The 22965-nt window shown below is 47.2% G+C and overlaps 1 long non-coding RNA gene across 1 annotated transcript; it reads left to right on the plus strand.

The window, feature by feature from the left end:
* Nucleotides 1-4843: 4843 nt before the first annotated feature.
* On the plus strand, nt 4844-5737 carry LOC122236020. The gene is made up of 3 exons (XR_006214221.1): nt 4844-4904; nt 5298-5530; nt 5627-5737. It is a non-coding gene; the product is annotated as an uncharacterized LOC122236020 (long non-coding RNA).
* The last annotated feature ends 17228 nt before the right edge of the window (nt 5738-22965 follow it).

Raw genomic sequence — 22965 nt, forward strand, 5'->3', positions numbered from 1 at the left:
TTTAAATTGAATCATTTGTTGTAACCTGAGTTGTAAGAATTCTTATGTTCTAGATACAATTCCCTTTCAGATCTATGATTTGCAAGTATTTTTTCCTGTTCTATGGGTTGTCTCTTTACTTTCTCAATGGTGTCATTTGAATTAGGAAGTTTTTCATTTTGATGGAGTCCAAATTATCTAATTTTTGTTTTGTTACGGATGGTTTTGGTATCATACATAAGACTCCTTTGCCAAGTCCAAGGTTATGAATGCTATTCTATTTTTTTTTTCCAAAAGTTTTATACTCTTAGGTCTTACCTATGGATCACTGATCCATTTTGAGTGAATTTTTGTATATGTTGTGAAGTAAGGATCCAACTTCCTTCTTTTGCACGTACCTATTCACATTTCAACTCTTTGTTGAAAAGACTATTATGTCCTTATTAAATGGTGTTGGCACCTTTGTCAAAAATTAGTTGACCATAGACAGATGGTTTTTGTTTCCGGACTCTCAATTGTATTCTGTTGATTATGTCTTTCCTGTGCCAGTACAACAATGTTTACTGTTGCTTTTTGGTAAGTTTTTAAATTGAAAATCTGAGTACTAGTTTGTCTTTTTTTTTTTTTCAAAATTGTTTTGACTATTCTAGGTCCACTGAAAATTCATATGAATTTTTGAATCAGCTTATCAATTTCTATGAAAAACTAGTGGTTCAAATACCACAGACTGTCACTTTCATTTTTACTAGATATTTGTAGATTTTCTTCAATAAATATTTCTCTTTTTCTAATTCTCTTAATTTTTTTTAACTCTTATTTATTTTGAGAGAGAGAAGCGGTGCAAGAGCAGGAGAGGGGCAGAGACAGAGGGAGACATACAATCCAAAACAGGCTCCAGGCTCTGAGCTGTCAGCACAGAGCCCAACACAGGACTCAGACCCACAAACTGTGAGATCCTGATCACAGCTGAAATCAGAAGCTTAACTTATTGGGCAACCCAGGCACCCCTTCAATAAATATTTCTTTGTTTGTTATATGTCCTTATTCCCAGCGTCCGACTTTGGCTCAGATCATTATCTCGTGGTTTATGAGTTCGAGCCTCATATCAGGCTCTGTGCTGACAGCTCAGAGCCTGGAGCCTGCTTTGGATCCTGTGTCTCCCTCTCTCTCTCCCCTCCCCTGCTCGTGCTCTGTCTGTCTGTCTCACTTTCTCTCTCAAAAATAAATAAAACATTTAAAAATATATATGTCCTTACTCCCATTTCCAGAGCCTTTAAGTATCGTGTTTTTTAAAAAATGCTTTTCACCAATTTCACTGGGGGGTGGTTCTGCAGAGCTCCTCACACCATCATGCCAGAAACCAACCTCTCAAACATAAGATTTATATTAAAAACCCCAACAACTCAATATCAAAGAGACAACCCCATGTGGATGCAGATATCATACAATCAGAAGTCTCATTCATCGCTGGTGGGGTATAAAATAGTACAAAAACTACTGGAAAATAGTTTGGCACTTTCTTATAAAACTCAGCATTCCACATACCCTATTACTCATCAATTCTACTCCTAGATATTTAGCAAAGAGAATTTGGAGCTTATGTCCACACAAAGACTTGTATGAGAATGCTCATGGTGGCTTTATTCATAATAACCTGGAGACAACACAGATGTCCATCAATGAGAAAATGGATAAAAAAACACTGATATATGCATTCAATGAAATACTGCTCAAGAATAGAAGGGAATGGGGCGTCTGGGCGGCTCAGTCGGTTGAGCATCCGACTTTGGCTTAGGTCATGAGCTCACAGTTTGTGAGTTCGAGCCCCATGTCGGGCTCTGTGCTGACAGCTCGGAGCCTGGAGCCTGCTTTGGATTCTGTGTCTCCCTCTCTCTCTGCTCTTCCCCTGCTCACATGCTGTCTCTCTCTCAAAAATAAATAAAGATTAAAAAAAAAAAAAAAGAATAGAAGGGAATAAATTATGGACACAAGCAGCAATGTGGCTGAATCTCGAAAACATCAGGCTGAGCCAAAGAAACCAGGCAGGCAGAAATGTATATTCCTTTTATATGAAATTCTAGAAAAGTCAAAAAAAATTGATGAAAATTGGTGGAAAAAATTGGGACAACAGTTGCCTGGGGGTCAGGGTAGGGATGGAAATAGGATTGGCAAGGAAAGAGCATGGGAAAACTTTTTAGAGTGATGGAAGTGGCCTGTGTCTTGACCAAGGTATGGCTTATACCAGTGTGTGTCAAAATTCATAGGGCTTTTACTCTTAAAATCTGTGCATTTCACTAAATGTGAGTCAAGCCAATATTAGAAAATGAAGGAAAAACCAGACAAAGTGCATAATGCAAGGACAGAAGACAGCCTGGATCCTCTTAAAGGAAGAGACCAGGGGAGACAACCGTGTCAGTGGGATAAATATATACAAACAGCATAAGTAAAGAAAGACATGGACTTAGAAGGGGAAAAAAAGGACCAAGATAAGAAGAAATGTCTTATTTGTGGAGGAGTGTCAAGAATCTAATCAGATGTCTGAAGATTGGATAGGATATAGAGAACATAAAAGAATACTCTGCAAAACTTAATGAAAGTCAATGTGGGTGATTCTTCCTCATCTGAGAAATATGTTTAGCCAAACAACCCCTTGCCTACTTACTTCAGTGACTACGGTTGTCCTGGGTCTGCCCTGTGGCCACTGCAGACCTACAGCTTGGTGGTCAGTTGAAACTCAGTCTCATGGGGCAGGGCCTGTCCCTGTGGGGCTGTGGCTAAAGCGGTCCTGGGAAAGCCCTCCTCTGTCTCAGCAGTTGTTCTCTCGGGACCTGGTGCCTTTTTTCGGGCACTTAGGATGAAACCTGTACTTCTGAGAGGACACTTAAGTAAGGGAGAGGAGGGAGAAGCTGGAGGTGAGAAGGACTGAAAGAGGTAGTGTGCAGTGGGCTACAAGACAATTCCTAATGGGTAGGGCAGTCAGTGGAGGAGACAGCATCCTTCTTTTGAAAGTTATCACATTTCTAGTGGCCAAAGAAATGGCCAAGCTGGTGTTTAGTTATTACTTTAAAGATTGTCCATAGAGAAGCCTTTAATTATAAAGCTCCCTGAAACTATTATCTTTGATTTTCAAAAAAGGCTGTGATTTTCCTATGATGAACAACCTACCTCCAAGAGATTAAGAGCAGGGGCTTTGGAGTTAGGCATTCAAATTACTGTGTGAACTTGGGTAGATAATCTGGCTCCTCAGAGTCTCTGTTATGTTTTCTGTAGGTGGAAATGTGTGGCTGAGCTGTCCTCCCCAGAAATTCCTGTGTTGGAGTCCTGACCCCTAGCACCTCAGAATGTGACTGGAGATAGGGTCTTTTAGGGGGTAATGAAGGTACAATGAGGTCATATGGGTGGGCCCTGATCCAATACGATCGGTGTCCTTATAAGAAAAGGAGACTAGGGCAAAGACAAGCAGAAAGTGAAGACCATGAGAAGGAGAAGGTGGCCATCTACAAGACCAGGAAAGAGGTCCCAGAAGAAACCCACCCTGCTAACACTGTGATCTTGGACTTCTAGCCTGTAGACCTGTAAGAAAATAAATTTCCATTGTTTAAGCCATCCCATCTGTGGTACTCTGTTATGGTAGACCTAAAACATTAATACAGGGATCATAATTCCTACTGAATTGAGATAATGTATAAGAAAGCATTAAGTACAGTGCCTGGGACTCAGTGGATGCCCAGTAAATGTCCTTCTGGACGTACGAACTGCCAAACAATGTGTAAAAGAGACCTTTGGCTTATGCAATGGACTAAGGCTGGGGAGCACTGTGTGTGTGTGTGTGTGTATACATGTTTTGTATATTTTGTATGTTCACAGATGGAATAGATCAGTCATAGCCATGGAGCTCATGACGAAGCCTGGAGCAGAGTGTAAGCTCTCTGAAGGTAGGACCCCAGACTGGATAATCAGATTCTTATAGAGCTAAATAGGCCAGAGGGCCAATGCAGCCCTCTGCCTTTTTGGCTAAATAAAGTTTTATTGAAGCACAACTATGCTTATCTATTCATATGTTGTCAATGGCTGCTTCTATGCTATAAAAGTATAGGTGAGTGGTTGTGACAGAGACTAGATGGACCTCAAAGTCTAACAAACTTAGTCTCTGGCCCTCTATGAGAAACTTTACCAACTCTGCTATAGAACCCAAGGTAGTATGGACTCAATAAATTCTTTTCTCCTTCCTTTTCCTCCTTCCTGGTATAAAAAGAGACAAAAAAAAAAAAAAAAAAAAAAAAAAAAAAAAAAAAAAAGAAAGAAAGAAAAGAAAAAAAAGGAAGAAAAGAAAAGAAAAAAATGGAGATGGGAGGTACTGTATATTCATCTTGTCTAATGCCTCTTTATAGTTATGAGGAAACAGCAGTTCAAAATGGGGAAGTGTTGACATCCTGAAGGTCATACAGTTCTGCCTCAGTTTCCTCATCTGTAAAATAGAGATATGAAAATTAAAGGTGCTAATATGTGTAAAGCAATTCAATCAGTTCCTGGCACATAGTTTTCCTATGATTACTATTACTGTTAACTTCTGTTTTCCTATGAACAACCTGTAAAATGCTTATTTTTTTTTAGTTTACATATACATAATCCATGTCCTTCCCTGCAGAGAGCATGAGAGATGGGGGCAAAGACGTATTTGAAGCTGGAAAGGCAGAGACAAGCAAAGGAAGGTGTCTGCTTGGCACCAAGCACTGCTGGATGGCTCCCCTTACTTTCCTGTCCCCCACCTACCCCCCCCCCCATCCCTTCCCCAGCCAGCGTGTGCTAACGGAATTCAGAAGGTAATACAATCACCAGGCTCTGAATTCCTAGAGGATCCTGGCTGGGGGCTACTAGTTGCTGGCAGGAGGCCGGGAGGCGGAGAGGGCTCAGATAAAGATCAAGTACCCACAGCCCTTCCATTTCACCCGGGGTGGGAGGGGGAGGGCTGCCTCCCTAAGCCTGGCCTCAGCACAGGTTTGCAGATTTTCTCCAATTGGCTGCCTGGGGAGAAAGCGTTCAGCCCGGAGAGCCTCAGGAATGGGACTCTAATCAGACCCAGGTGTAGAGTAAATCTTGCAGCTTCCCATTGTTCTTGCTGCTTCCACCCCCACCTTGGTGGGGGCCAGCAGTGGCCTGATCGGGGAGGGCCTTTCCTATGGGGAGAAACCTGGTGGCCAGAGTCCCTTCACCCTCTCCACACGTCCTGCTCCACCACCTATGCTTAGAGACGCCCTGTCACCCTGCCAGGGAGCCAGGATCCAGACAAGGCTTTGATTGCTTTTTGCTTCCCCCAGGGTCAATGAAAGCAGAAGCAGCAAATACAAGCTAGTCGGGACAGAGAGAAAAGGAGGGCAGAAAACACCCAGAGAGGAGGAGACGAGACCCCCTTCAGACCCCTCAGGCTGCGAGGAGACACCGGCTCAGCCTAGAGCTCCCTCTCTGGGGGCAGAAATGTGAGGCACCCACAGGGCAGAAGAGGAGTAAGAAACTTATTAACAAGAGCACATTATTCGTGGCAGTGACTGAGGTATAAGGGGTGGTTACAACCCATTGTTGTTATACTGTATTTGACAGGAGAGCATGGTGTGGGGATATGTGAAAATTCCTTTTTGACTCTTTTCAGAACCAAATTCCTGGCAAAGCTTGAACAACTGTGGCAAAAACCTGCCCGGAGTGCTTCCTGCCTTCTCACTGAGATTCAGAATAAACACTTCCTGAAGCCTTGTCGTCACCACACAATGTGTAGGAGCTTCTATATACAGTGGATTCTCATTAGTCCCAGTAGTTATGTTCTATACAGTCACTGCAAACACTCACTGAGCTAGCAAATACCGAACCATTGTTTCTGGGGGAATTGCACGGTTAAGTTCCTGAGAGCCCCTGCTTACATTTTCATCAACCCATCAATACACAACCTCCTTTTATGTATGCGTGCTTGTGTTTACTTAATAGATACTGCTGATCCATTAACATCAAATTCACGGCTGAGGGGCACTATAACTCACACCTGAACCAAACCTACCTTACACCTGTATTTTCTCTCAAGGCACATCACAGCACTCTTGTGCTTAGAACAGTAGACGGCACTTCAGCACTCTGCTTAGGCCCATTTTAAACAGCAAAATCAGGGGCGCCTGGGTGGCTCAGTCGGTTGAGTGGCCGACTTCGGCTCAGGTCACGATCTCGCGGTCCGTGAGTTCGAGCCCCGCGTCAGGCTCTGTGCTGACAGCTTGGAGTCTGGAGCCTGTTTTGGATTCTGTGTCTCCCTCTCTCTGACCCTCCCCCGTTCATGCTCTCTCTCTGTCTCAAAAATAAATAAACGTTAAAAAAAAATTTAAACAGAAAAATCATCAGTGAAAGAAAAAAACACAAAAATGCCAAAAATATGGCAATAAATTGGTCACAAAAAGGACACTGGTTTACAGTATGAGAGCTGAAACGAGAAGGTGTTGTGCCTTGTTCGGCTTCAGCTGGAAACGTGTGTCAGATGACTCAAATTTTCCACCTCTTTGTATGTGTTCCAGAATGATCCTGAGAGTCCTGCAAAGATTGATTTGGGGGTTACAAATAAATTTTAGTGAGTTGGTGAATTTGCAACTTATGGAGTCTGCAAATAATACAAACCAACAGTACATTGTCTCATTCACTTCTTCTAATGATCCCATGTAGTGGGATTATTATTGCCCTGGTAAAAATGGGAAAACTGAGCATCAGATGGGTTATGCAGTTTGCACAAGGTGATACAGCTAACCAGTGGTGTTTGTATTTCTCCCACAGCAAATTTAAGGCATTTCACTTAGAAAAAATATTGCCAGAGAAGAGAGGACCATCCTGCCTTAGTCAGTCCTTTATTCTGTATCTATGTACTGTAACTAAATGGACTTGTTCAGCTGTTGCTGTGAATTGATGTGTTCTGCTACCTGGTTTGGGCACTCTTCTGGGAATGAGGGACCGGGTCCCTTTTCCTCCTTCCTCATATTGAAGCTTCCTGAGTATAGAGAGGTTCTCTCCTGCTGTTTATTTCCCAAGAGATTCACAAGCAGACTCTTGAAAAGTCAGACCCATTCCTTTCCCGGATCCAGCTACTGGACATGAGGGGCATGTAGTCTGGGGCAAGTGTGGGAGGCCACGGACAGGCTTTGCATTGATTCATTTGGTAGATGCGACAAATATCAGCCCCTTGCTATTAGTTTAGCCCAATGCTGAGCTCTGCTCAGTCACTGTGAAGACATAGGAAACATCTCAATCCTGGTCCTCTTTAGGAAGGTTACGTGTGATATGAAGAGACTAAATAGGACACATAGATTATGGGCCTATAATGGGTCAGATCCATGCCAGGTGCAGGGCCAAGCTTGGGGCAGGATTTCGGTGGGGGAGGGGATCCATGAGGACTGGAGCGTGTACTTCTTCATGGAGAAGGAGTCTTGAAGTGGGCTTCAAGAGGTGAAGGGAGTAGAAAGAAGGAGGGAAGGAAGGATGGAAGTCATCAGGAAGGTAGGAACAGGCATAGCCTGTGATAGGCCAGTATGGCTGGGTTTGGAGGCTGGGTCTATACAAGGCAGCACATTCTCTTAGTTCGCTCTCAAGTAACACTGAATGGAGCCAAGGGAAAATTCATCCAGGTTCCTTACCGATTACAACGGGGCTTCAGCCTCTTCCAACTTCTGAGCCCCTGGGCATGAAGAACCAATGCAGACATGCACCCTGACAACAGGTCATGGTACACAGAAGATGAAATGCCCAGGGTGGCGTTCTGTGGCAGACATCTTTACCTTCAGGAAACCAGAGATATCTTTGCCTTCCCAACCCGTTTACTACACTCATTCCTCAATCCACTCCAATCTGCATTCCACCCCATCACTCTAAATAAAGTCATTCTTACAAAGGTCACCAGTGACCTTCCTGTGACTATCTCCAAAGCACATCTTTGCAGTTCTCAAGTAGCTGGATACTTCTCTCTTGGAAAGTAAGCATCACAAAATCAGGAAATTTTGCATTCACTCCTATATTTCCAACACCTAGAGCAGCTGGTGTAGAAAGTGCTGAATGAATGAATGAACTTTCTTCCAAAGGTTTCTGTAAGGTCATACTCTCCAATTTTCCCCCTACCTCCTTCCCTGTTCCTGAAAGGGCGGGCCTACACCGGCCGACTCCATCTTGTTCTGTGTTCTCCACCTAGAGTGACTATGTCCCCGACATGACCCCTTTTCCGGGAAAATCACAGAAACCTCAGACCGCACCTCCTCCCCTTGAGTAACCTCCCGCTCACCCGTTCAAACTTCCTGATCAAAACACGCCCAGCGACCTGCGTAACAGGTCTCCGACCCTTCCCCAGCCAATCGGCCGAGGCCACGACCCTTCCCCAGCCAATCGGCTGAGGCCACAGCCATTACCTCACCAACTGCCCCTAGACCCCTATAAAACCTTTGTGCTTTTGAAACTCGCTCTCTCCCTGGTATCTCACCGCTGCGTCGGTGCAGGTAGGGGATTGAGCTCGAGCTAGCTCGAATAAAGGTTCTTTTGCTTTTGCATCGGACTCGGCTCCCTAGTGGTCTTTGGGGATCACGAATTCTGGGCATAACAGTTCCTATCCGTCTCCTTTGTAGACTCATTTTTTTTTAATTTTTTTTAACGTTTATTTATTTTTGAGACAGGGAGAGACAGCATGAACGGGGGAGGGTCAGAGCAAGAGGGAGACACAGAATCTGAAACAGGCTCCAGGCTCTGAGCTGTCATCACAGAGCCTGATGCGGGGCTCGAACTCACGGACCGAGAGATCATGACCTGAGCTGAAGTCGGATGTTTAACCCACTGAGCCACCCAGGCGCCCCTCCTTTGTAGACTCATTTTCATCCTGCCGTATGAGATCACTCCAAGTTTCCATTGTAGGCTCTTTTCTCTATATTCTTTTTCCTTGGGAGGTCTTATCCATTACCTCCCAATTACCATCTGTGGCAGAGTATAAGGATAAGGATAAGGATAAGTATAAGGATAAGTACATCTATGTATCTATCTCATCCCACATACCCCCTCTGCAATGTAACTGACACTCTGCCACCAAAAAGTGGGATCTGAGTTCCCGCCCCTTGAGTCTGAGTGGCACCTTATGACTTCCTTGGCCAATGAAGTATGGTGGAAGTGACACTATATGACCTCTGAGGTTAGGTCATATAAAAAATACAGTTTCCATTTGGCTCTCTCTCTTAAGAGTTTCACTTTTGGAACCAATCCATCCTATTGTGAGAAAGCCCAGGCCCCATGGAGAGGCCACATGTGGGTGTTGTAGCCAACAGCTAAGCAGCTAAACTAAGGTCTCAACCAACAGCCAATATCAACATCAGATAATTCCAGCTCCCAGCCATTGAGTCTTCCAGCTGAGATGTCAGACATTGTAGAGCAGAGTTAAGTCATCTTCTCTGTACCCTGTCCAAAGTCCCAATACACCAAAACCATAAGAGATAAATAAATGATAATAAATGATCATTGCTGTTTTAAGCCTCTAAGTGTTGAGGTCATTGTTACTCAGCAATAGATAACACTATACCATGTATGCTGGTATCTCCCACATTTATATTTCCACCCCAGTCTTCTCCTTTGATCACTAGATCCATGTATCTAAATGCCTACTCATCATCACCACTTGGATGTCTTAATGGAACTACAATCTCACCATGTCCAAAACTAAACTCTAATTTCTCCACAAGTCTGCTCCTTTTCCAGTGTTTTCTTTCTCAGTGAATGGCTCTACCTTCCTAACCATTTTCACAGTCCAGAATTGTACAACCCATCCTTAACACTTTCTTGTCTCCCCTGATCCACAACAAATCCTTCTGTAAATTCTGTCAGTTTTATCTCTTAAATGTCTCTTTGATCTAACAACCTGTCCTCATTGTCACTACCATCCTTGTCCAAACCACCATCACTTCTCACCTGCCTTCATCCCTGCAGTGGTTCCCTGTCTTCTCAAATCCCACTTGATTCTCTCCAATTTGTCCTTCATGCTACAACCAACGTGATCCTTTTGTCGAGCATTTGAATGCCTTTTCCTTGCTGTGAAGGTCAAGAGCAAAATCTTTAGCATGCACTGCAGGACCCTGGGAGATCTAGCCTTTGCCTAACCTCTCAATATTTGTGCCAGCTTCCCCTAGACCTGTGCTTTGCTCTAGGATATTTCCTGGATTGAGCTGTGCTCTTCTCAACAGAGGGATGTGCAGATGTGGTCACCCTCCCAGAAAATCTCCTCTGCCCCCATCTTTCATGTAGCTAATTTTTCCATTCTTCAGATCTTAGCCCAACCAAGAACACCTCTCCTGATTCTCTTTCACTCCCCATGTAAGGTCTCCTGTTATATGCTGTCATAGCTCCAGCTACTTTTTTTCTTTGTGTGTATGTGTGTGTGTGTGTGTGTGTGTGTGTGAGAGAGAGAGAGAGAGAGACAGAGACAGAGAGACAGAGAGACAGAGAAAGAGAGGGAATTTTAAGCAGGCTTCGTGCTTGACATGGATCCCATGACTCTGGGATCATGACCTGAGCTGAAATCAGGAGTCAGATGCTCAACTGGCCGAGCCACCCAGGCGCCCTTCTGGCTACTTTTTAATCACAGCATATTTCTGTCTATAATTACATATCACGTGTGAGATTATTTGATTAATATGTCCCCTACAAGACCACAAGCTCCAAGCCAGTAGCACTCGTGTTTGTTTTGTCACTAGCATGGTCAGAAGGCATTCTGTAAGTATCTATTTTTTTCTGGAATAAATGATTTGGTTGAGGTGGGGGAGGATGCAAAGTGAATGACTGAGCAGCAAGCTCCAGCTTTGAGGGCCAGCAGCTCATTGCTCAGTTTTATGAACCTAGTAAGTTGGGGGAGATTTTGACATGAACTATGCAGCCCCTTTCCCCTCTCCATAAGACACTTTTTCTTTCTAACAAAATATCATTTTTCTTCAGGTTTCAGACCCCAGCACCAGTTCCAGGGGTGGAGGTGAACGATTTCAATTAGTTTAAACCAATCAGGGCAATCCTCTTGCCCAGGACTGATTTAGTAAAAGGCATGAAACACAAGGCTAGGGAGATGACAAAGGAAGTTGAGCTTTAACCAGGGACAGGAAGATGCTCTTGAATGAAGATGTGACATTTGGAGCCACGGTAGTGTCTTGTGGCCCTGAGAGGATACAGGCCCTGGAAATGGCAGAGGTAAAGCCTACCGATGGAGAGAACCCACCTTTTCAATGAGTGGACAAAATCACCAACTTGAAACTGTGATATGCGACAAAACTGTTTCCAATTGGTTTAAGCCAGGGTTTCTCAACAACACCGCTGCTGACATTTGGGGAAGCATAATTCTTCGTTGTGGGGGCTGTTCTGGGCTCTGTAGGATACTAAGCAGCACCCCTGGCCTCTGCCCTCTGGATTTGAGCAGCATCCCAAAGCCAAGTTTTGACAACTAAAATTGTCTCCCTTTATTGCCAAATGTCCTCTAGAGGATAAAGTCATCCTTGCTTGAGCGCCACTGGTATAAACCAACGGAACTAAACTTTCTGTTATTTGCAGCCAAAAGCACTGATACAGCACCCCAGTGATCTTTGTTACCCATGAGAGATTAATCTCTTTATACCTTGTCATGCCCACATCTGCCTCTAACCCCAGACCTTCTCACAAACCCATTCACACAATTACACCTCTCTGCCAGCTCTGTTCAATCTTAGCCTTCCTAACCCCTGCTTTGCATGAGCTCTCAATACTCATTCACTGCCCCAGCCACATCCCCACCATCTCTGCCTTCACCGTCTCCTATCACTTTCTGTGGGGGCTAATGACCGTGTTTTCAGTGCCATGCTCTTGCTCTGATGCATATCTCTGCCACTCCTCCCACTCATCAGGGTAAGGCCAATAGAAGTTTAACCACCCCGTACCAACGCTCTTTCCCCATCTACTCCTGCTTCACTCATTTCATCTATCTACCCATCCTTCCTTCCATCCATCCATCCATCCATCCATCCCCTACTCAACATCGATTGTGCACACCTACTATGTGCTAGGAGTTACAATAGGCACTGGATAGCAAATTGATTAAGAGATGGAATGTGTCCTTGGGATGCCTGGGTGGCTCAGTCAGTTAGGCCTCTGACTTTGGCTCAGGTCATGATCTCACAGTTCGTGAGTTTGAGCCCTGCATCAGGCTCTCTGCTATCAGCACAGAGCCTGTTTCAGATCCTCTGTCTCCCCCACCCCCCACTTCTCTGCCCTCCCCTGCTTGTGCACTCTGTCTCTCTCAAAATAAATAAATAAACTTAAAAAAAAAGAGAGATGGAATGTGTCCTTAAAGAGCACACAGTCTGGCTAAGAAGACAGTTCACTAAGCCAATGAGAAGAGTTACTAATGTTGAAGACATCTGACCTATTAAGGAAAAATGTGTTTTCACACCCTGAGTAGCCCTCACATTTAATTAGGTGTTCAAGATGATGCTGAGAACGATTTTCATCTACACGTGAAGCAGGCCTGGCAGGACCGTATCTGCAAATGTGGTTAGTCCAGTTCCAGTGACTGGATGAACTCGGGAGAAATAAGAAGGCCTACGTTTAAGCATACTCTGTTAAGTCAGACTTTTTTCCCTTCCCTTCTGGACTTTTCTCCAACTGGTCTGAATTAGCAAGGTCCAACTGTTTCTATTTAAAGAAAAAGGCAACAAAATCTTCAGGGCGTGCCTCCAAAAATCATGCCAGAAGACTCACACACACACACACACACACACACACACACACACAGACACCCCCCCCCCACCACCACCAACCTCATCATCCACACGCTCTGCCCTAGGGACAGGGACGCACACTGACATACACTGTCAAGCAGTTAAGGGAAAAACAGAAATTGGGCATTAGCTCAAAGGGCTTGAAGCTGAGGAGAGGAACGGCAGCGGGAGGGGCAGACCAAGAGGGGAGTTGGTGAAGAAACTGTTCCAAGCACAACAGAAAAGGTCTCGCCTGAAGATTCTGGATTTCCTCTTTGGTTCTTTCAAAGAATAAGTCTCTGGTTCTATTTGGGGGGAGAGGGGGAGTCGGTGGGGGGGGGGACCAGCACTTGTGGGGTGTGGCCTTGGGTTCTCTCTTCCCTTCACAGTAACCCTATTGTTCAGAAACTGCGGCCAATTTATGGAAAGAGGTGGAATGTTTATGTAACTGACTCTGCTTTAGACAAGACGTTTGAAAGGGGGGAAAAAATGACAGATGGAAGGAGGCCAGTCCAAACAGGGTTTTTCTTCCTTTCTGGACACAGATGTTGGAAAAGGGAAGAGAGGGAAGGTGGGAGGGAGAGAAGAAAGTCAGGGACTGACAAGGCATGCCAAAGTCCGAGCTGGCCAGAGACAGCCAGAGTCTGTCTTTGTGGCCAGGGGCAGAGCTTTTGGAGCTGAACCTCCATTTTTGGAAGCTGCTGTTTTAATTAAATAGGTCAACCCAGTCAGAGCAGCTCTGGTGTGAGGTCTGGATCTCATTAGCCTAAAATGGGTGGGGTAGGGCAGGCTGTGGGGGAGTGGATCCCCTGGTGTGTACGTGGGGGGCGGGGGGGGGGGCCAGGGATGAGGGAACTTCTTGACTGCTTTCCCCAAAGCCAGGCCCCAGGCAGCTGGAGCTGCCAGGAGGGCCAGACCACAGATGGAGAATGCGCTTCATTAAGCACGGAGTGTGCTCTGCAGCCTGGAGGCCCAGGCAGACTGGAAAAATCAGAACTGCTTTAAGTAGGGGGGACGGGGGGGGGGACTTGCAGGGACAAACCTTACCCCTCCACCAGCCCAAGTGGGTGAGGAATCAGGAGAAAAAGACTCATACCTATACCTTCCCTTGAACCTTGGGAGCTGACTTCAGGCATAGAAGGCAAAGGTGGGAACGAGGAGGAGATTCAATCTTTGTCTTCCAGATTTCAGGATTCCTGATCTCGGGAGCCCCTGATAGGGGAGGCAGTTCCCTGCCCTTAAGGAGCCCGTGTGATACAGGAGTGATGCGGGAGACTCAATCTCTGCTCTTAGGAACCCCCAGTAGATAGCCCTGACCCCGGGGTCTCTAGTCTGGTGGGGACGTGGGAGTCCATGTCGGTGGTCAGGGGCAGAGCCTTGGTAAATGAAATGGCTATCAAACTCATACAAAATTAGCATGAAAGCAGGCTTCAGCTAATTTCATGCAAAGTGAGGACAAGGTGTATTAAGGGACTTTATTTACAGTGAGATGAGTTTAGGGATGGTTCCTGGAGGAGGGTAGTTCTGAGCAGCAGGAGGGACATGCTTGGCAAGAACAATAGGACAATAGCCTGTGTGAGAGTCTGTTACACGTTCTTAGTTCACAGGGAGCAGGACTTAGAAGCCCACAGCCCCAGAGGTCTCAGTTTGGTTGGTTGGAGGTAGTGAGGCAGGGCCTGGATGTCCAACATCTGACAGTAAAATAAAGACGAGTCCACTGACTGCCAAGTTTTCCCGGAGAGATTCAAACTGCAGTGACATTGCTGTCAGCACATCCCAGAGGCCAGAGACCAGTCACGTCAGGTGTCCCCAAGAATAAGATGACCGTATAATTTATCATCTAAATGGGGACACTTTGGAGGCGGATAGGAATGTTATTGGTAATTATGCTGGGCCCACAGGCATAAATTAGGCCTATTCCAGATAAACCAGGACACTTTGCTACTCTCCCTTCCTAAAATCTTTACGAGTCTAGGTGTGTGTGCAGCTGAGGTTTTAAGAAACTGAAGATTAGCTTCAAATATCCTCCTCAATGCCTCAGTTGTGCTCAAAGATTTTTAGACAAATATGATTAGTATACTAAATAAAATATGTGTGTATGTAGCACATGTGTACTTATGAATAGTATGTGTGTATTTATGTATAGACATACATCTCTATATAGATAGCTAAACAGAGATATATACCCATATAATATAGAAGTTTCATGAATTTTCTTTTTCTTAATTTTTTTACTGTTTATTTTTGAGAGATAGAGAGATAGAGCATGAGTGGGGGAGGGGCAGAGAGAGGGGAGACACAGAATCCAAAGCAGGCTCCAGGCTCTGAGCTCAAACCCACCAACCGTGAAATCATGACCTGAGCTGAAGTCGGCTGCTTAACCAACTGAGCTACCCAGGCACCCCAACGAATTTTCAAAAAGTTTTTTTTTTTTCAAAACTTTGTATTTATTTTGAGATAGAGTGTGGGAGAAAGAGCACTTGAACGGGAGAGGGGCAGAGAGAGAGAAGAGAGATAATCCCAAGCAGGCTCTGCGCTGTCAGCACAGAGCCAGATGTGGGGTGCGATCTCACAAAGCGTGAGATCATGACCTTAGTCGAAATCAAGAGTCAGACGCTTAACAGACTGAGCCACCCAGGCGCCCCTCAAAGATTGTTTAACTTAAAATGAGAGACCTCGAAAACCTTAGCATCCCAAGGGACGCTATCACAGATGTATGTTATTTGTGATTGCCCTAATCGTTTGGATGCCCGCTTGATATTTGAATAATCTTCAAGATATACCTGCCACCTTCCCAGGGAAAAGTAAGACAAAATGAAACTGCCCACACTTTCCAGTTTTCCTTGCCGTGAGGGGGCAGGTTAGTGATTTCGGTGCCACCAGTCAGATGCACTTTTGGCTCAGAACAGAATTACCTGGAGACAGGGACATGGTAGGGGTCATCCTCTTTGCTGGCACCAGATCACAGCGGCTTCTTGCTCCTGACAGGCAGCATCTCCCTTGGCAGCCAGATCTACAGTGTGACTCTGGGAACGTCCTAAAAACTCAGCCTGGAGTCTAGTTTTTCAGTCCTTCCAATATCCTTACTAAGTCTCTTCATGCTTAAACCAGATGGAAAAGGTTCCAGCTTCTTTGTTTTGCTTTAAAGAAAGACTGATCAATTCAGATGATTCAGAGGCAAAATCTGAGGGGCTCTTTGTAACATACCGGGTGAGGGCTGAGGCTCATCCCACCCCCCCCCCCAGGAGAGATTTAGCCCCAGGGGATGAAATGAAACTATAAGACAAACCATCCCATTTATCCAGTGACCAGTCCCTCTTTCCACCTGGGTCTATATCCACTTGCTTCCCTCTGCCCTCCCCACCTTCCCTGCCCCCATCTCTGGAGCTCCATCACATTTCCTGTCCACATGTCCTTACACTGCCCCTCAGATGTAGAGTCAGAGGACATGTCTCTCTATCATTCAGGAGGGTAAGATGAGGTCCAGAGAGGGTGAGGTCTTGGCCATGGTTGTGCAGCTGGCTAAGGGTAGACCCGGGATGGCGCCTTTGCTCTCGGCCTCCATCTCTATATTCAGGGGTCCGGTGCTTCCCAAGCCAGGAATCCCTGGAGCCCTGAGCCCCTCAGCCATCTGCATTAGCTTGGTGTACAGTGAAAAGAGCAGTCGGACTCAGATTTCGAGTCCTATCTCTGCCCTGAGGCAGAGTAATCCTTGGTAAGTCACTGATCTTCTTTGGGCTTCAGTTCCCTTTCCTGTTAAATGAAGAAACTGGAACAGCTTGCTAATTCTTAACCTCTTGGATGTCATAGACTCCATTAAAAATCTGATCCTTTTTCTCCTGTCCCTGCCTCCACCCCTCAACAATGCACACAAGATATTTTCTGTAAAATTTCAAAGGGATTGTATCCTCTGACGTAATACCTGCCTGGGCAACCATATAGAATTGTTAGGAGAATTAGGCCAAAACTGAGCTGAAAGGGTTTTGTCAGCTACAAAATGTTTTATAATTTTGAGAGATCAATTAGCCAGCATGCTTTTCCTAACATCTGGGGGATGGCGGTGACATTAAGTCAGAGTTCCCAGTTTCTGGCATGAGAACTGGACCCCTCCGATGTTCTCTTACCAACAGGTGGCCCTCTCCCCACTTGTGGGGCCTCACTGAGGCTGCATCACGTTCCACAGTCCAGGCCCCTGAACATGGCTTCCCTCAAAGCTCTCTGCTCCTTGCAGCCTACCTCCTCCGCTCAACACACTTAGGGTGGCATCTCTCAGACCCTGTCCCTTTGAGGACAGGCACATAATCATTCATCTACTTCTATTCTACAAGATGGCAGAGAGCAGTCAGAGAGTGTGGATGGATGCAGCAAGCATGGTGACATCTGTGTCAGCCTTGTGGTCCTCTCCATCACTCTTATTTCTCAGACCACATGTCTAAACTTGGGGTTCAGAACATATGAACCCAGGACTCATTTCTCCTTGGGATGGTACTCTCAGGTGGGAGGGAGATAGAGACAGGCATGTGCAGCCTGATTAGAGGCTAGGGCACACACACACTCACACACAGACACACGCACACACACACACAGTCACACTCACCTGGGGAGGGCTGTGTCTGTCACAGGCCTGACCCGGCCTGCACGGCACCAAGGCACTACATCAAAGAAGAGGAGTGGTGGAGTTGGTGGTTACTCGGGCATGTGGCTCACCTTCCTGCGGTATTTTCCCTGACAAGACTTTACTTGCCACCCACATCCTCCCTCTCTGGTAGCAGAGAGGATTAACAATCGCTCTGCTCCTAACAAAGGCCCTTGCCACCCCAGGGAACATTATTGCCTGCAGCCTCTTCCACTACCTGCCCCCCCACAGTCCTGGTTCCACTCACTCTGGGATGGCTCCACATATCCCCCCTCCCAGGCAGGGTGGATGATGTGAGGAGGGAATGGACCAGAGCCAGGACACCCCAGGATGTTGACTCTCCAGTGCCTGCAAGTTTTCTCTGGATAATCGCTGGGAGTAGCAGCAGCATTCAATACCTTTCTGTGGTTCTGTAGCCTTGAACTAGAGAACGGGGGGATCTTCCCCAAGAAGCAAGATCATGGTGCCCAAGCAGCAGAGAGGAGAAGGGATGTTGTTGTGAGGTGGGGGGGAGGGGTGGGGGAGGTGGGGAGAGTGGGGGGGTGGGGGAGGTGTGGGGAGTCGGGGGGTGGGGGGGCTGCATGTCTCCCTGCACAAGGGATCAAGGGAATCCAACATTAGACCCACAGCCAGGCCTTTGCCCTGGGCCAAGGGTCCAGAACTACACCATCCAATATGGCAGCCACCAGATACATGTGGCTATCGAGCACTTAAAATGTATCTTGTCCAAAGTGATATGTGTTGTAAATGCAAAATACACACTAGATTTAAGACTTAATGCCAAACAAAAAGAATATAAAATATTTCATTCATAATTCTAATATTGATTATATGTTAAAATGATAATTTTTGTATATATTAGGTTAAGTAAATTATATTATTCAAGTTAATGTCACCCACTTCTTTGAATTTATTTTTTTAGATGTGGCTACTAGAAAATTTGAAATTACATATGTGGTTCACATTAAATTTCTACTGAAGAGTGCAGGTCCTACAAAAGCAAAGCAAAAAGCCCACCCAGGACACTCAGCTTTGGAGAGAGGACCAGTAAGGAAATCCTACCTCACAGTACTCACAGAGTACTCCAGTAAGGAAAGCCTACCTCACAGAACTTCAGCTAGGATCAGAGCCTCTGAAGAGTTTACAAGAGAATGAGCCAGAACTGGAGCTAGAAAGCAGAACACCTGATGCCCATTCCAATGCTCAAATCCCTCAAGACAAGCCTCACTCATTCCCTCACTCTCAGGGCTGAGCTGTTGAACTACTGGCTTGGGGCAGAGGCCAGGGAGAAGGTGTCCCCAGGACTCTGGGGCATTCTGTCTCGTGGACCCACTGAGGTTTCAGGGACCTGGGTGGTGGTGGTACATGTTTCTTCCTGCCAGGAAGGCTGTCACAACCTCCCAACTCAGAAAAGAGAGATAGCCCTTGCAATGCAGGGCGTGTTCTATTATTTATTAACCCCGAGGAGGGCTGCCCACGCTGGCCTTCCAGCTGGTTAATTGGATTTCATGACAACTTTTTTAAAGGGAATTTTCAGAGGAGCAGTGTTGTGTCCTGCCCCAGGGGTCCTGTGAGCTTCCCTCCGTCTCCTTGAAAACACAGCTACTGCTGTATAACATGGAGCTTTAATCAGACATGTCAGGGTAGTCCCGGCCCCATCGGAAGCTGTGGTGGGGCTAACAATCCACTGATGCTCACAGATGGGAAATAAGTCCCTTTCTTGGCTGAGATGAAGAAAATATACACTGTATCTGATATGCAGGGGATTGCTGGTTAATTTGTGTGTCATTTCTGCTTTGATTACAGCCCCTGCTACGTGAAAGTGGACTGCTTATCAAAATCGGAAGGCTATAGGTTTGCATTTCCTTCTGGTGAGGAGGCTAATAAACATAAGGCCTGTGATAATAGTTATTATCAAGATAGAAGTCCCTACTTAAACAATTACTTTGAGAACAGGCAGCTGAACACTAGTATGTCATAGATCTGCTTATTGTCCTTTCTCTGCAGTCAGTTCTGCCATGGTTAAGGCCTCATCCAGAGGTGCTCAGGGGTGGACAGCAGGGGAGCTCTCTGCCAGTTCATGGCCATTCAATGTCCCATGGCCTAAGCAACAGATAAGGAGAGGCACAAGCCCTCCTGTGCAAAATCTATATATTTCCCCAACCTGAGCTTTCAAGGACAGGCAAGAATTCTTGGTGTTGTGGTAGGATTTACTGGAGATCTCTTTTAATTTTTTTTTAATGTTTATCTATTTGAGAGAGAGAGAGAGAGAGAGAGAGAGAGAGAGCGGGGGAGGGGCAGATAGAGAGGGAGACACAGAATCCAATACAGGCTCCAGGCTCTGAGCCATCAGCACAGAGCCGGACGCAGGGCTTGAGCTCACAAGCTGCGAAATCAGGACCTGAACTGAAGTCGGATGCTTAATCAATTAATCGGTTAGTCAACTGAGCCACTTTGGTGCCCCAACTGGAAAGCTCTTTTAAACTGTTAGATTCCTGCCAGAAAGGGTTCATTTATTGGGAGGGTTGCTGAGGATGGCTGTTGACAAGCTTAAAGCAAGAAGGCAAGGAACTGAGCCTCTACCCAGTGTCCTTCTTGTGCTGAGTTCTGACAATAGACACTGAGATTAGGTATATGCCCATAAACCACTGTCCCAAGGATGGCTGGGGAGAGTCCTGTCCTAGGGTTTGGAAGGGACCCCACAGACAAGGAATGCAGGGCAGGCACTGAGGCACCCAAACCTCTGGAGACTGAGGCTGACAGTAGGGCAGGCAGCCAGGGAATCCCTGACTGTGGTCTATCTCTCCCTCATGGATATGCTCCCTGAATTGTGCCCATATCAACAAGGACAAGAATCACAGAGCTATTAGTATTGTATGGCTATATTGTGTAAAGTGACTTCTATCCTTTATCTGTTTACATATCCCAACAACCTAGGGGTGTAGGTTTTATCATGAGCTTCATTCTACTCATGAGGAAACCAGAGCTTAGTGAAGTCATTTGCTAGACACAAGACATTTATAGAAAGGGTACATTTATGTACCCATAAACCATTGTCCTGTGGTCACAAATTTATGTGAAACCAGGCTAGTAACTAAGATCTCTGATTCCAAAAACCCATGATTAATTCCTACTTTTAATGCCTTTCTAAAAACAAAAGAAAACCCAAAAACCTATGAGTCTCATTGAAAACTCATTATAGTGAGGGGGGAATCTTACATAGTAAGATTAGTAGTACATTTTCAAGTTAAAGGTAACTAGAGGGAGGGAAGTGACCAATTGTGGAAACACAGGGGATTGAAGTTCTGGTGACTCTGATTTGGCTTCAAAGATGTGACCAGAGGATGTCTCCCAGTAGCTGCCCCCCAGAAGGGCATAGGCTTCATCCCAGTCTGGAGGCTCCAACCCACCCACCGGGCACTCCTGCCCTACAGAGCAGGACCTGGGGTTGGGCTTTCCCTTCCCAGCTCCTCCCCACCCCCTCTGCAGAAAGCTGGAGACATCCCTCACTTCTCCAGCTTCTTGTTTCTCTAATTTTATGATTGTATGAAAATAAGGTTCCCAAATTGCCTTTAATTAGCTTTAATAAGACAGCCTTTTTGCTAATTAAAATGATTATTAAGAAACCATTTATTGAGAATGAACACAGTTGTTAGAACCTAGGAGAATTCTGCACTCTTAATAATAATAACAGCAGCCATCAGCAGCCCTGTGGGCCACCAGTTCACCTGCCCCATTCCTAAATTCAAATGGGGTGGTACTCTGCCTGGGGGCCCAGGGTTTCAAACCCCTCCCTTTCCAGGCGCCTCCAGGACCACATGCTGCCTGCGTTGCTAGGGATGCTCATTTCCCACCCACCCCCCTCCCGCACTAGGGTTCTTACCGTAGAGTCTGGGCCGAGTATGGAAGCAGGGCGGTTTGCCTGTCAGAGAGCCTGGTGCGCACCGAGCATAGCTGGGCAGGCAGGCTGTGAAACCTCAGGCCTCACTCCATCTCCCTGGATCTCGGCCTCCCAGACTATGTGTCAAAAGGGTGGGTGGGCTGCATGGCCTCAGAGGTCCCTACCCCTCTTGGAGCTCGATGCTAAGGCATCTGATGGAGCCTTCACTCCCGGAAAGGCACACCTCTGGGTAATGCGGGAGCTTGGGACCGGCAGAGCCACGCAGCTCCTTGCGGTTCTCCTCCCCTCCCTCTTCGGGAGGGCTGTGCAGGCAGCCGAGGCAAGGCACTCTTGTCGCGAAACGCATGAGGAGCCTCAGAGACGCCCTGCCTCCCGCAAGGAAGAAGCGGGGCGCTGTGCAGCGAGGCGAGACCCAGGCGCCGGGCCCGAGGCGTGTAGGTGTAGCTCTGCGATCCCCCATCTCCGGGTCCCTGGGTCCCCGACCGAGGCTCTCTCCCCTACCCCTCCCCACCCCGCCCCCGGCTGCACAGTTGCCGACAACTCCCGGTTGAGGGCGAACGGCTGTCATCTTTTCCTGCAGGGAGCCTGGGAGCCAGAGCCTGGAGAGGATTGGACCGCTACCTAAAGCAATACCCGGGACGGGGGCGCGGAAGGGGACAACTCAGATCGAAGGTGGTGCAGCCATGCGGGAGTGAAGAGAGGCCCCGGGGAATTTTTAGGGACGTCGTCTGGGCTGTGTATGTCTTCAGGGGCCGTGAGTCCACGTGCTCTGACTCCCCCTTCCCCACTGTCCTCCCCGGGTCCTTCCAGGAACCTGGTCCGCAGCTTATTAAAAAGATTTTAAAGTGTTACAGTGGAAAGAACGTGGGCTTTTGAGTCCCACAGCCCTGGGCTCCAGGCTGGTCGGCCGAATTACTAGCTTTGTGACCTTTTGTGGCTCTATTGAGCCTTAGTTTCTTCCCACGGAGCAACTGTAAGGATTGTATGCAACCAGGGCGGTGAGGTCGCCCAGTCGGAAGCTGGTGACCCAAGCGCCAGGGTCAATGGACTGTACAGTCAGTCAGGTGCAGGTGCAGAAGCTTCAAGGCCAGACTTCAAGGCTCAGACGGCTCCACCCTGCACGGGGGCTCTCGGGCAGGCAGGTCAGCGCCCCAAGATGAATCTGAGACCTTAGCGGGGGGCGACTACCCGCCTGTCTCCCGGGTGGGGCTGGGGCCTGGGTGTCTCGTCAGAGCTCCCCAGGGGGTTCCTCGGTGCTCCCAGACTTGAGAACCAGTTTCGCGGAAGGAATAAACAAAGAGGCTTTGGTGGGGAGGGAGGGAAAGGAGCAGGTGGGTCCTCTCCCCTCTGCAGGTGGCCCCTTCGCACCACACTCACATGCCCGCGGACACAACCACATGCACGCTCACTCGGAGGGACCCACGCTCACACACACACACACACACACACACACTCGCACACGCACGCCCATTCGCGCCGTCACGGACACTCACACCCACACCGCCTGTCTTCTCCCGGAGAGCCCTGCGGCCGGGACCCCGGCAGACCTCCGGCTGGCGCGGATACCCTGGCGCTCCGAGGGTCTCCGGCCCCGCGGCCCAGGGCGCGCTGCTGCCGGTGACAGCGCGGCTCCTCTGGGCCCGGGGCGCTCCGCAGAGCCCCCGCCGGGCCGCGCCGCGCTCGCTCCGGCT

Source organism: Panthera tigris, chromosome F3, assembly GCF_018350195.1.
Source record: "Panthera tigris isolate Pti1 chromosome F3, P.tigris_Pti1_mat1.1, whole genome shotgun sequence".
Lineage (NCBI taxonomy): Eukaryota > Metazoa > Chordata > Mammalia > Carnivora > Felidae > Panthera > Panthera tigris.